The sequence below is a fragment of the Carya illinoinensis genome, chromosome 1 (assembly GCF_018687715.1).
Source record: "Carya illinoinensis cultivar Pawnee chromosome 1, C.illinoinensisPawnee_v1, whole genome shotgun sequence".
Classification (NCBI taxonomy): Eukaryota; Viridiplantae; Streptophyta; class Magnoliopsida; order Fagales; family Juglandaceae; genus Carya; species Carya illinoinensis.
In genome coordinates, this window is record NC_056752.1 from 27,582,351 (window position 1) to 27,597,203 (window position 14,853).

The 14,853-nt window shown below is 33.0% G+C and overlaps 1 long non-coding RNA gene across 1 annotated transcript; it reads right to left on the reverse strand.

Annotated features, from left to right (window-relative positions):
• Nucleotides 1–6,833: 6,833 nt before the first annotated feature.
• On the reverse strand, nt 6,834–7,394 carry LOC122303948. Its single transcript, XR_006240868.1, has 3 exons — nt 7,201–7,394; nt 7,034–7,099; nt 6,834–6,922 (listed from the first exon to the last, which is right to left on the reverse strand). It is a non-coding gene; the product is annotated as an uncharacterized LOC122303948 (long non-coding RNA).
• Between the last annotated feature and the right edge of the window lie 7,459 nt (nt 7,395–14,853).

Consider the following 14,853-nt stretch of genomic DNA (forward strand, 5'->3'; position numbering starts at 1 on the left):
AGCAACTTCAACTTCAACTTATTCATAACTTAAGCAATAAGTTATGATTAATCTATCTATATGTACATATATATGTTTGTAGTTCTATTTATAACTTCGCACCTAATATTCACAAGCTGCTTTTATGTGCAGGAACAATTATTACTAGATTCAAACATAGCTTTGACAAAAAAGGTAAAAATTCTCTAGTTCATTTTCATGGATAGTTGGGTTTGTTCACCAGTTAATTTCAAGCCGTATGTATATTCCAGATCTTCCCTATAAATGTCAAGGGTACTGGTGGAAGCCTTGTGACTTTAGTGAACTAGTCCAGCTCTTGGATTTTTTTATACACATTTAATTTTATGACGGAATTGAGTACAGTAGGTAACTATTTCTATAAACACTTTCACTTCTAGTAAACTACTTTTTTGTTTGTTGTTTCTTGCTTCATCTTCGGCAAATAGACATGCATGTTTTGGCCGTGCTATATCATGAACATTTATCATATTCTTTGGCATAGTAGTTTGAGTGTTTGATTTGATTTGATTTAGGGTAATATCACAAAAAGAAGCTTGATCAAATGAGGCATTTAATTTTGTCGTATTTGTTAAGTCATGATGTTCTATATGATGTTCCACATACACTTGTATCATGATGTTCTATAATTTGGAATCATCATATCTTAAAATATAAGGGATCAAAGGGTTTTCTTTCCATGACACAATATTCAAATGCCAACATCTTTTCATTTTCATTTAGTTAGTCAAATAATCTACCATACTTCATCATTAACATGTCAGATATATGTAGATAATATTATATAACAGTTTCTTGACATTCAGTTTCTTCAATCACATGCCAACATGATATCAGCTTGCAGATTAACAAAAAAAGATCAACCAGTAGTATTCATAGTTGCAATAACTATTTCTACAGACACTTTCACTTATAGTAAACTGCTTCTTTTTCGTTTGATGTTTCTTGCTTCATCCTTTGCAATTATACATGCATGTTTTGGCCATGTTATATCAAGAACATTTATCATATTCTCTAGGATCAGTGGTTTGAGTGTTGTATTCGTGGCAAAACTAGTTCCAGAGACCAAAGTCTTAGACGAACACTTCAAATCTGTTCAAAATGTAACTTTGACATTTCTTGTTCCTCATTTATTTTTTCAAACATGGGAAATGGGATAGAATGAAAATGCTTAGAGATTGCAGATCCAACTTTGGGCAATTCCTATGTAGTATGTTTTTAGCTATTTTCACTTATTTTTTATCACTTCTGCCTCTATATATGTAGAGAATTATAGAAGATGATACAATGAAAATTTTCCTCACTTGTATTGATTTATTTAGAATATTATTTATACAGATTACATACCAAAAGTAAGAAGTTACAGCAATCTAAGTATAGAAAGAATGGAGAGATTTACAAAGGCTAGCAAGAATCAAGCTGTATCATCTATTTACATTAATAATAGAAATCAGTAGCACTAATCTTCGTAAGAATACTCGCATGATCTTAGACTAGGAATCTGGGTGATTGTCTTTACAGGATTTGCCTTGATACACCCCCTCAAAATTGAGCTGCCATCAGCAAGGGCAATTTTGTTTCTGAGAGCTTCTGTTCTCTGTCGGGATAGTGGTTTGGTTAATAAATCAGCAAGTTGGTCTTGAGTGTGGACATGTATGACTTGAACTATGCCTTGTTGAACTAGATCCCGAACAAAGTGAAGGTCAATTTGTATATGTTTCATCCTTGAATGTTGAACAGGATTGAAACTAAGATATGTAGCACCAAGATTATCACAAAGCAGCGAAGGAGTTTAGGTGAGCTTGAAACCAAGTTCTTGAAGAAGAGATTGTATCCAAACAGTTTCAGAGGCAGCATTAGCAAGAGCTCTATGCTCAGCTTCTGTTGTAGATCGTTCGACTGCACGTTGTTTCTTGGAGCTCCAAGAGATGGGATTGGAACCAAGGAATCAAATATACGTTGAAGTAGAAGTGCGATCATCAAAATTTCCTGCCCAATCAGCATCTGAAAAAGTTGTGAGAGTTGCAGCTGCCCTACATGTCAGTTTAACACCATGAAAAATAGTTTGCTTCAAGTAGTGCAAGAGCCTCTTTGTTGCTGTCCAGTGTGTCTGGGTGAGCTTGTGCATGAATTGAGACAATTTATTCATAGTAAACGAGATGTCTAGGCAGGTAAGGGAAAGATATTGTAGACTACCAAGGACCTTTCGATATTCATTGCTATCAAAAGAAGCAGTTCCATCATTGAGTTTGAGAGGTATGCTGGTTGAGAGAGGACTATAGACTTCTTTGGCCCCAAGCATGTTGGTATTTGACAGTAAATCCCGAACATATTAATGTTGGGAGAGAAAAATTCCATCCTGAGTGGGTAAGACTTCCACTCCTAAGAAATAATGTAAGGACCCCATGTCCTTTAAGGAAAATTTACAGCCAAGTTGCTCAATGATGGAAGTCACAAATTTTGAATTATTTCTAGTAATCACTAAATCATCCACATAAACCAGAAAGTAACAGATAATTGAATCATACTTATAAATAAACAATGATGAATCTGCTTTTGAATTTTTGAAACCAAACTGGAGCAGGGCATTTTTCAGGGCCGAGTACCATGCCCGAGGTGCCTGTTTTAGGCCATAAATGGCCTTGCGAAGACGACAGACATGATCAAGTTTGGTTAAGTCTTTGAAGCCCGGGGGTTGCATCATGTAAACAATTTCACCAAGTTCCCCATGTAAAAAGGCATTATTGATGTCCATTTGCCTTAAACCCCAACCATTCATCACAACAATGGATAAAACAGTCCGAATCGTGGCTGGCTTAACCACAGGACTAAAGGTCTCCTGATAGTCCACTCCCAGACGTTGATGATACCCTTTAGTCACAAGACGAGCTTTAAATCTGTCCACAGACCCATCAAGTTTGCGTTTTACTCGAAAGACCCATTTACAGCCTACCAAATTATAGTGAATTGGAGGAGGAACCAAGTCCCATGTCCCATGCCGCATGAGGGCAGTTAATTCATGAGACATGGCCGCATGCCAGTGAGGTTGAGAAATAGCTTTACTCACACAGGTAGGTTCTATGATCTCAGGTAGGGGATGCTTTGTGACATTGTGCAATTGTTTGGGTTTGAATATCTGATTCATGGACCGAGTGGTCATATGATGGGTCCGCGAGATGGGTGGGGGTGGATTTGGTGAGAAAGTTTGGGATTCATGCTCAAGTGGGTAGGGATTTTTGTCTTGGACAAAGGTGGTTGAGGGTTGATGCAAATTCGGCAATGGGTTGGGAAGGTTAGGGTTTATAGTGGCTGAATTTTCAACATTGAAATCAGAATTAAAAGGAACATGGAAATCAAAGGAAGGAGGGACTTAAGGATTACCTGGAGGTGCCGTGACCATGGTGGGAGCATCAACCAGAGACACTGTTGGCGTAGGAGGCATCACGGGTGGCACGGCAATAGGAACCGAACGGAGAACCTACGTAGGATTCGAGTGAGAGTGTGAAGGGGAAGGCTGTTTGGTCAGTGGGTTTTGGGCCTCGTCAAATAAGACGTGGCGTGAGATGTAGAGCCGACGTGTATTTGGATCAAGGCACCGTAAGCATTTTGAGTGAGCGAATAGCCCAAAAAGATGCAGGGGGTGGATTTGGGCTCCATTTTGTGTTTATTGTATGGTTTGGTGAGAGGATAACACAAACAACCAAATTTTCTCAATTTGAGATAATTGGATTGTTGACCAAAAAGAGCCTGGTATGGTGATATATTTTGCAACAAGGGTGTGGGTTGACGATTTATAAGATATGTTGCCGTTTGAAAAGCATGAGGCCAATATATGAGAGGTAATTGGCATCATGAAGCAATGTAAGACCGGTTTCCACAAGATGATGGTGACGTCGTTCCCTGGCACCATTTTGTTGTGGTGTGTGTTGAGCGATGGTTAAATGACTTATGCCATGAAGAGAGAAAAAGGATTTTAAGCGCACATATTCTCCTCCATTATCCGAGTATATGGTTTTAATTTTGTATTGGAACCGGTTTTCAACAAGCTTTTTGAATTGGGGAAAAATTTTTGCAAGCCCAGATTTTGTTTCCATAGGATAAAACCACATATATTTGGTATGATGGTCAACAAAAAGGAGATAATTGCGGGAACCATCTAAACCAACACAATGAGTGGGACCCCAAACATCAGTATATATAAGTTCAAGAGGGGCATTGCTCAATAGACTATTAGAAACAAAGGGTTGTTGATGAGCTTTATTGATGGAGCATGAAGAACACAAAAGAGATTCTTTATTTGTTGTGACTGGAAGTGAAAAATTACGAACAACATTGTGAACGATTTTGGAGGACGGATGACCAAGACGTTTGTGCTACCCGGCAAGAGAGGTTCGTTCATGCACATTTGCAACCTTTGGAGATACCACCAGTGTTTCCCGGAAGATGTAGACACCATTTTCATAGGCACCTCTTAGCAGGGTCACCCCCGAGCTCTTATCCTTCACAAGAAAATGAGAAGGGTGAAATTCTATAAGCACATTATTTTGAGATGTAAAATGATGCACATATATGAGATTTTTGGAAATGCTTGGAACACAAAGTGTATTGTTGAGAATAAAAGTCTTTTGTGGTGATTTTAGTGTAAGGGATCCTATGTGTGAGACAGCCAAACCTAAACCATCACCAAGTACGACTTCATCGGTACCATCATACTCAGAATGGATGGATAAATTGTTGAGATCTCCAATGATATTATGGGATGCAACGGAATCCATGAGCCATTTATTTTCTGTGACATGAGAAGCTGAAGTACAATTGGCAGTCACTGCATTAGAGTTTAGGTGAGGACAAGACTTGGCTGTATGACCAATCTGATCACACATTTGGCATTTGGGCTGATATCTCTTCTGATTAGAGTTGGCCTGGCCCGTGTATTTGGTATTCGGCCGGTTGTCTTTATTTTGACCCTGATTTCGTGAGAAACCAGAGGGCTTGCCGTGATGCTTCTGTGAAGAATTTCTAGAAGTTTGCTTTCGGTTGGTGTAGTTTGCCGACACCATAAGCTGTTGAATGGCTGACTCTAGCCGCCGGAGGTAGCTGTCATGTCCAACCAGAAGGTCATGAAGCTCTTCGAAGGTCAGGAATTTCTCCCTTGCACGGATTGGAGCAGCTATTTCCCTAAAATCAGAACCCAAACCGTTAAGAATGTAAAGGGTGAGATCATCGTCAGATATGGGACGGTCAATTAGAGCTATCTCATCAGCCAGCGCCTTTACGACATGAAGATACTCCGGAATCGATCGATTATCCTTTTGAATCAAGGTAATTTCTTCCTTGAGTTGCATGTCCCCCATTCGGGATCTGCTAGCATACATTTGATTTAATTTCTTCCATGCCTCGCATGACGTTTTAGTGGTAGCAATGAGAGGAGTGATCGTGGTGGAGGTGGAGGCAAGGAGGGCGGAGAGAATTAATTTGTCCTGCCAAACCCAATGGGTTATTTGTAAGGTAGATGGGGGAGTGCCATCAAATTCGGGACATACAGAAGTACCTGTGACATAATCCAAAAGATTATATCCAATTAGAAGAGCTTCAAATTGGGCACGCCATTAGAGAAAGGTCAAGGAAGTTAATTTCTCATTGATTTGGGCTGTAATGTTGACAGCAACTAGTGGGATTTTGGTGGGAGAGAAAGGTTGATTGTTTGGAGAGGAAGACATGTCGGAAGAAGGGATCGTATTCTCGTTTGAGTTTTCATCGTCTGATACCATGTAGAGAATTATAGAAGATGATTAAATGGAAATTTTCCTCACTTGTATTGATGTATTTAGAATATTATTTATACAGATTACATACCAAAAGTAAGAAGTTACAGCAATCTAAGTATAGAAAGAATGGAGAGATTTACAATGGCTAGCAAGAATCAAGTTGTATCATCTATTTACATTAATGCTAGAAATCAATAGCACTAATCTTGGTAAGAACACTTGCATGATCTTAGACTAGGAATCTGGGTGATTGTCTTTGACAAGATCTGCCTTGATAATATATTTACTGGCCATCATGGTAACTAAGGGTGTAACCGCCAACCGGTCTAGTTTGGTCCGATTTTGGAAAAAATCTAGGACCGAACCGGTAGACGCCGGTTTTATATTTTCAAAACCGATTACATACCGATTTTTCTCATAAACTGATATTCCGGTTTTACCAGTTTTCGGTCCGATTTTCCGGTTTTCATAAAATATAAACTTGTCATTAAAAAATTCTGTTTAAAAAAAAAAAACTGATTTAAAAATTCTGTTTTAAAAATCTGCTATGTAAAAAAAATCTGCTATCAAAAATCTGCTTTATAAAAAAAAATCTGCTATGTAAAAAAAACTGTTATAAAAAATCTGCCTTATAAATTGTTAATATACTATCTAAACAAAATTCTGCTATATAAAAAACTGTTACAACACAAAAATTGAAATAAGAAATCTAGTGTAAAAGAAATATGCTCTAAGCTTATAAGCTTTTAAATAAAACTACTACAAAAACATAAAATCTACAATAAATAAATAAAAAAAAGAATTCTGCTATGAAATAAAATAAGTCCAAAAGTCTAAATTACAAGTCCAAAAGTCCAATAAATTACAAATCCAAATTCCAAATGTCTAAATTACAAGTCCAAAAGTCCAAAAGTCTAACAAATTACAAATCCAAATACCAAAAGTCTAAAGTACAAATCAAAAAGTCTAACAAATTACATGTCCAAAAGTCCAACAAATTACAAGTCCAAATTACACATTTAAATTAGAAGTTCAAATTACAAGAACATCCAATAAAAAACTTTACAACTAGAACAAGTAACTAATAATAATAGCTATGCACGTAGCCACCAACTCCAATAGTCCATTCAACAAACCTTGCAATTGTATTAAAATAAATCAAGCAGTTAATTTCAATAAAAAGTTAGTAATTACATTAAATAAATAAATAAATAACTTTAATAAAGATGTTGTACAAGTTGGACTACCTTAAATTTAATCATCTCCAATCAAAGAAGTAGGTCTTGAAGAACTCCCTAAGTCTTCCATGAGCTCTACACAAAAAGGAAAAAATAAAGCATAATAATTAAAACAAATTACTAATATAATATACATTTTAAAGACACTTAAAGAAAAGGTGAATGATGCTACATACCTGTATCAAATTTCTCAAACTACTCAACATCATCCATTAAAGTGCGAATGTTTAACGGGGCAGAAGATGAGTGAAGCCAATTTTGTGTACGGATAAGGGCTTCAACCATAAGTGGAGATAGGCTACTGCGGAAAGGATCAAGTACTCGACATGCTGTGCTAAAAGCCGACTCAGAGGCAACTATAGATATTGGAACTGCAAGAACATCCCGCATAACTTTTGAAAGCACGGGGTATCTAATGCTGTTAACCTTTCACCAATTCAACAAGTCAAATTTTGGATCACCCTTTTCACATTTTTCAATTAAATACCTCTCCAATTCAGATTTACAATCCAAAGAGTTCTCCGACTCCAACCGCATCTGAACTTTTAAACAGATCTATGATCCCATTGATCCAAAATCACCTACACCTACCCCAGGATTTGAACTTGTAGTAGTAGCCCATCCCTCACTTGATTGGCTCATAGTTTGATCTTGTGCCCCAACATCACTTCCCTCATTTGCACAATAACTATCATATAAACAAGTCAAAGTATCTTTAACCAAATCCAACAACATAAGAACTTTTGAAGTGTTATCTTCATAGAATCCTTCAAAAAGAATATTTAAACATCGCATTTTATATTGAGGATCAATAATCAATGCAATATATAACAAAAAATTCATTTTTTCAATATTTCCCCAATACTTCTCAAATTTAGATTTCATATTAAATGCCATTATCCTCAATTTATGAGGCCCTTCCATACACTCCAAATTAATTGCAGCATGAATTGTCACAAGCTCAAATGTAAACAGTTACAAGTAACATAATTTGCTCCAGAGAAATGCAAGGTTGCATCATAAAAAAGTTTTAGAAATTTTACAAACAACCTACTCTTATCCCAATCATCCATGGTTGGAAACCCTAACTTGGATGCCCCCCTCCTTTACCCAACTCACTAACACCATCATCATCCTCACTGTCATCCTCCCCAAGGCTCTTAACATATCCTGAATCTTCATCCTCTAACCGTTGAAATGCTTTTTGAAACTTTTCAGCCCTACCCAACATCATAAAAGTGGAGTTCTAACGAGTTGGTACATCTAAGCATACACTACTTTTACAAGTAATATCATCACTGTCACAATATTGCTTAAATGTGTTCTACCTTTGTGGAGATAATTTCACATACTTCACAGCCGCTCGAATTCGTGCAATTGATTGATCATATTCTTTCAACCCATCCTGAACAATTAAGTTCAAGATATGAGCACAACATCTCATATGCAAGAACTCATGTTCCAAAATCGTATCTTTTCTATTCTTTGTCTTTCTTTTGATATACGAAACTATCCCATTATTTGAACTTGCATTATCAAGTGTAATTGTATATATTTTGGGCATCCCCCATTCAAGCAAACACATTTCAATTTTTTTTCCTAGTATCTCACCCTTATGGTTTTCCACCTTACAAAAGCTGATAATTCTTTTGTTCATTTTCCAATCTTTATCAATAAAATGTGCGGTGAGACACATGTAGTTAAAATTTTACACGGATGTCCATGTATCCGTGGTTACAAATGTGCTGCCCCTTAAGAGCACTTTTCAACTTGTCTTTCTCTCTCAAATAAAGTTTAAAAATATCTTTTGCAACCGTTACACGTGATGGAATCTCATTCCATCTAGGTTGCACAACAAGCATAAATTTCTTAAATCATTCCCCTTCCACAAATTTAAAAAGAAGCTCATCAATAACCAACATTTCTGCTAAGGCTGCTCTACAAGCCTCAACACTAAAAGCAATAGATACAAGCCCCTCACTACTTTCTCTAAACTGGAAACCTAATACAGATTGGTTTCTATCCACTTTCCTAAGTGGAGACTTCTTACAGGTTTTTTTCAAGTGCTATAACATTGATTTTGTGCCATTTATATTAGGATCACAAGCATAAGTAGTCCCGCAAAAATTACATGCAACTCTAGGTCTTAAATTATCTTCAGTTTTAATCTTTTTAAAATAGTCCCAAACTACAGATCTATTCCTACCACTCCCAGGACCAATAGATGGCTTACTTACATTGGAGGGTAGAGAAAGTGGATCATTAGTCGCCGTTGATTCCACGGTCTTTTGACTCATTTCCTTTAAAGGTCTTACATTACCGGGTGTTTCATTTGATTGATCCATCTATAGTAACAACAATAAATAGCATTAATATTAGATTACAATCACACACTTTATAAAATAATAGACCAAGCAATTTAAAAAACATATTAATATTATTTAAGCTGCACACACGTACAAGTAGTAGTTTAGCAAACTTTGTAGTAATTAAATTAGCAGTTAAATTTCACTCCCAAAACGTTATTAAAAAAAAAAAAAAGATCACACTGTCGGATCGTGTTAAACTCCAATAGATTTGTTTTCTCACTAACCAAGAACATACTACGGTTACTACCAAAATAATGTTCATCAAATAAATAAACTAAAAAATATATATATTACACTGCTGAATCGTGTTAAACTCCAATAGATTTATTTTCTCACTAACTAAGAATATACTACGATTACTACCAAAATAATGTTCATCAAATAAATAAACTAAAAAAAAATGATAAATGTTCATCAAATAAATATCAAACGGCCATAAATGATAAATGTACAAATAATAGATTATATAAATGATAAACGTACCAAGATGTAGGCTTGTAGCAGGTCCAGCCACTAGCGTCCAGGAGAGTTATATTCGAAGCAAAAAAGAAGAAGAAGAAGAAGAAGAGGGGGAAGTCTTAATCGGCGCAGCAGGAAACTGGAAAAGGCACGGAGTATGGAAGCAGAAAATAAAAGTCTAGTTTAGTTTAACTTGATTTGAAAACGCACCATATAGTATATTATTACTGCATATTTTCGGACTGGGCTGGGCTACTGGCTGGGCCGGGCCGCTGGGCTATGGTGGCAATGCAATCACTACAATGGGCTGGGTTTAAAACATAGAAAAAATACACTTAAATGGCTAAAATAAGCCCAGTCCGAAAATAAATGGTCCAATAAAATAAAAATAGTACAATAAAATAAATATAAGACAATTAAAAACACTATAACAATTATATTATTAAATACAAAACAATGACTAAGACTATTATAGTATTAGTGTTACTACTACATATAATGATATTAATACTATAAGTCTATATATAGGCTATATAGTTATACATTAAATAATATAATTATTAATAACTATTAGTATTAATATATATAATAAAATATTAGTATTAATACTATAAGTCTATATTAGACTATTAGTATTAGTTATAATTATATAATATATTAGACAATATAATAGTATTATTGGTAAACTATTAGTATAGTTATATCTTAGTATTGATTTAGTATAACTATATCAGTATGAGTATAACTATAATCTATATTAGACTATTAGTATTATTATAAATATTAGTATTCATTATAGTGATTATAATTACCATATAATGATATTAATATTTGTTAATTGTTATAGTGAGTTTGTTTTATTATAACTATATTATTGATAGATTTAGTATTAGTGTTACTATATCATTATTTTATATATGATTATTTAGTATAATGATTTATATACTAATTTATAGTATTATACATAGACTTAAAGTATAATACTAATAGTAATATAGTATTAGATTATTAGTATTTAGTATTAGGTCATAAAATTTAAATTGTATTAATATAATAGACCATATATAAATAATAGACTACATAGTTATACATAATAAATTAAAGAATATAACAATGCAATATAGTATTAATACTATAAGTCTATAAGTCTATATTAGACTATTAGTATTAGTATATATATTAGTATTAGTTATAGCTATATAACTAATATTAGACTATATAATATTAGACTATATTAGACTATATAATAGTAATAGACTATATAATAGTAATAGTATTAATATTAGACTATTAGTATAGCTATATATTAGTATTAGTTTTGGTGATTTAGTATAACTATATTAGTATAACTATAGCCTATATTAGAATATTAGTATTAGACTATTAGTATATATGTGATTATTTTTTATGTAATTAATGATTATATAGACTTAAAGTATATTATCAACAGTAATATTTTATTAGACTATCAGTATTATTATAAATATTAGTATTAATTATAGTGATTATAAATATTAATGATTATATTAACTATATTATTAATAGATTGTAGTGATTATTTTATATGTGATTATTTAGTGTAGTGATTTAGTTACTAAAATTAGTATAGTAGTTTAAACTTTGTATTAGTTTATTATAGTTTATACATAGACTGAAAGTATAAAATTAATAGTAAATTAGTAATATAATATTAGACTATTAGTATTTAGTAGTAGGTCATAATATTTGACTATTTAGTATTAGTGATTATTTCAAAATTTAGTAGTAATATTTGACTATTTGAGTAATTGTTTTTTCTTCTTAGTTCTTACTTCTTATAATAAAATGTTATTAATAATATATATTTATAATATTATATATTAAAAGCATATGATGAATTAAATTTTTATTTTCAAGATTAAACATTTATTTTATAAATTATAATAACATTATCTTATATATAATTATAATTTATATTATTTTATATAAAAATTATATATAATATAAAACATATTATATATAATATTAATAAATAAATATATATATATATATAAATTGTACCGGTCCGGTCTGGTCCAGTTTGATTAGAAAACATTATTATGAAAGTTGGAAAAAAAAAAAATCAAATATTTGGTTAATATGGGTATCCAAGTCCAAATTTGGATATCCACCGGCCCTGTTTTTAAAATTTGGATGCATAGTCCTAAGTGTAAAAATGTTAAATTAAATAATTTTTTTCATTGTTATTATTTATCATAGCATTTTTGAGAAATTAAATTGATTAATAAAACCTTTTTTCGTCCTTACAGATATTATATATCTTTTAATTTTGATTATTTTACATGTGAATTGTTAGAAATTGGGAATAAAAAAGTGCTTTGTTTTTGTAATGTTAAAAAAAAGTTATGAAAACTTTTAGAGTAAATTAACATTATCTGGTTTGGATTGTTAAACAAAGAGTTTTTATTATTATTATCATTATATATACAAGGGGGTGGGGCTTTCAGATCCAAGTTTTTCATTTAGAGAACCGAATCATATATCATCAGGTCATCAGACTCTTGACAGAGAGTTAAACTACCTTTGTAGTACTAAATAATATGGTCTAGAATATGTTAATATATTCTAGAACATTTCTAATATTTTCCTTTTCTAAAAATTTATATAATATTCGATTTTTTTTTTTTACATATTTATGAATAAATGTTTAATAATTATTAACAAATTATGCTTTCATAAAGAAGATAAGATTAAAACAAAAAATCTGTTCAATAATCTTTCAGAGTAACTTCAAGACAAGTTCTCTCGTAACCATATGAATTCACCCATCCTTCTATATATATATATATATATATAGAAATATAACAAATTTATAATTAACATTAATTTTAATTACCAAAGTTCAATAAACATCTTTTATAATTTTTTTTTTATTTAAATATGTTTTTCATACTTTAGATATATACGTAGACACAATATGAATATAGGTTGATAGAGCATCTTAAGTTTCTATTTCGATTATATTTCACCGTTTTATGCTTCGTAATGAAATTTTAGTATTAATATTTGTATTATTAGTTTAAGCTTCCATTAAATTTTATATTTACGTATTTTTTTAATAAAAAATTTAAATAGATCTATATATATTTAGTCAATCTCTTATGGTTTGAAGAATCTAAAAATACAATTATTATATGGCCTTTTTTTAATGCGTGTTTTCTGTCAAGTCGATTGATTCTGCTATGGTTTGTTCTTTTCATTGTGCTTTTTTTTAGTTTCTTTGACTTCCACCGTTCTTTTGCTTGTCATCTATTCTCTTGTATATTCTTTATGAAAAATAATAGTTAAAGTTATGAGTCTGTAAATGTAATGCAATCACTTTGAAAAAAAAATAAATATGAGATTCATATAAAAAAATAATTTTTTAATAATAGACCTCACTTTTTTTTTTAAACAACTCCACGATACTTATATATTTCACGACTCTATATAGTATTATTCGTTAATAGTTTTATTATATGTTGTGATTGTCGTGATGCTACCTTTATAATATCATTTTGTTCAAGAAAATAGAAATCACTTTATAGGATTTTTTTTTATTTATTTAATTTTTAATTCTTTTAGGTAGGATATACAATCAAGAAATTTCTCCGTAATAATTTAAGAAAAAGTATTAGCATCAACCACTATTTGGCATCAGCCAAAACACACTTTACATGACTAAGCAGATTGACCAATTTCTTCCTAAGCAAATTGTCCAATTTCTCCCTAAGGCCCCAACACCCTGAAGCCGTCCACTCCCAAAAATAGCAAACTACTGGGGCTATGTGTGCTGCGATGGAGAGGGAGGAGAAGGTTGTCGTGACTTAAGTTCGACAGTGAGGGTTGTTGGGAGGTTGTGGGGCTCGGTGGTGGTGACTGAGCTAGCGTACGGCGGCTGCATGGTGGCGAGAAAGGGGGAGACCCATTTCAGGTTGTGAGATGTGATGGAGAGGGAGGAGAGGGTTGCCGTGACTTGGGTTCGACGGTGGGGGTTGCTAGGAGGTCATGGGGCTCGGTGGTGGTGGCTGAGCTAGCGTACGGTGGCGGCGACATGGTGGTGAGAAAGGAAGAGACTCATTTCGGGTTGTGAGATGCAAAGGAGAGGGTTACCGTGACTTGAGTTCGACGGTGGGGATTACTGGGAGGTCGTGGGGCTCGGCGATGGTGGTGGTTGGGTTGGCGTACGACGGCGACATGGTGGCTAAATTCATGTAAGACCCATTTCAGGAGAGGAGAAGAGGCGGCACGTGGGGGCTGCCATGGACAGTCAAAGGTGACTGGAGGGTTGCTAGTGTGAATGAGAGCCGGTGAAGTGGTCGGTGGCGTTGCAGGTGGCGCACGATGGCATTGGGTGAGTTGAGAGAGGGAATCGGGTAGGAGAATCGGCTTTGTGTTAAAAAATAATAATAATAAATAAATAAATAAATAAATTTACACATAAGGTGTGCTACGAATAAGTCGTAAACAATGGCTGATCCGTAGCAAATCTCATCATTTGAATTGTTAAAAAAATAAGTATAGTGCATGATATTAATGAATCAAACAGAATTTGAAAATTAAAAAAAAAAAAAAAAAAATGAAGCCTCAAATAGCATAACATTAAGAAATTGTTAAACTACAAAACAATACACTTAAAATATCCTATTCTGTATAAATTATTCTATATTATTTGAATTAAAAATAGAAGCCTAGCATCATTCTGTATAAATTGTATCATGTTATCCATATCTATTCTTGATCCTTTTAATAATAACAAATCGATAATGCATGTATCTCATAATTATTTCTAAATATTTCTTAACAATATGTTCATAAAATTTTTTGCAATTAATCTTTTATATTTTTGTTAAAAAAGGGCTAATAAAACTGTTCACAGTTAAAATAAGGGCATTGAAGGAAGACCATTTCTCCCACATCGGTCAAATTCTACATATATTTAAGAAATATGCTTTCAATTTTGGAGTTTTATTCTCACTCTCA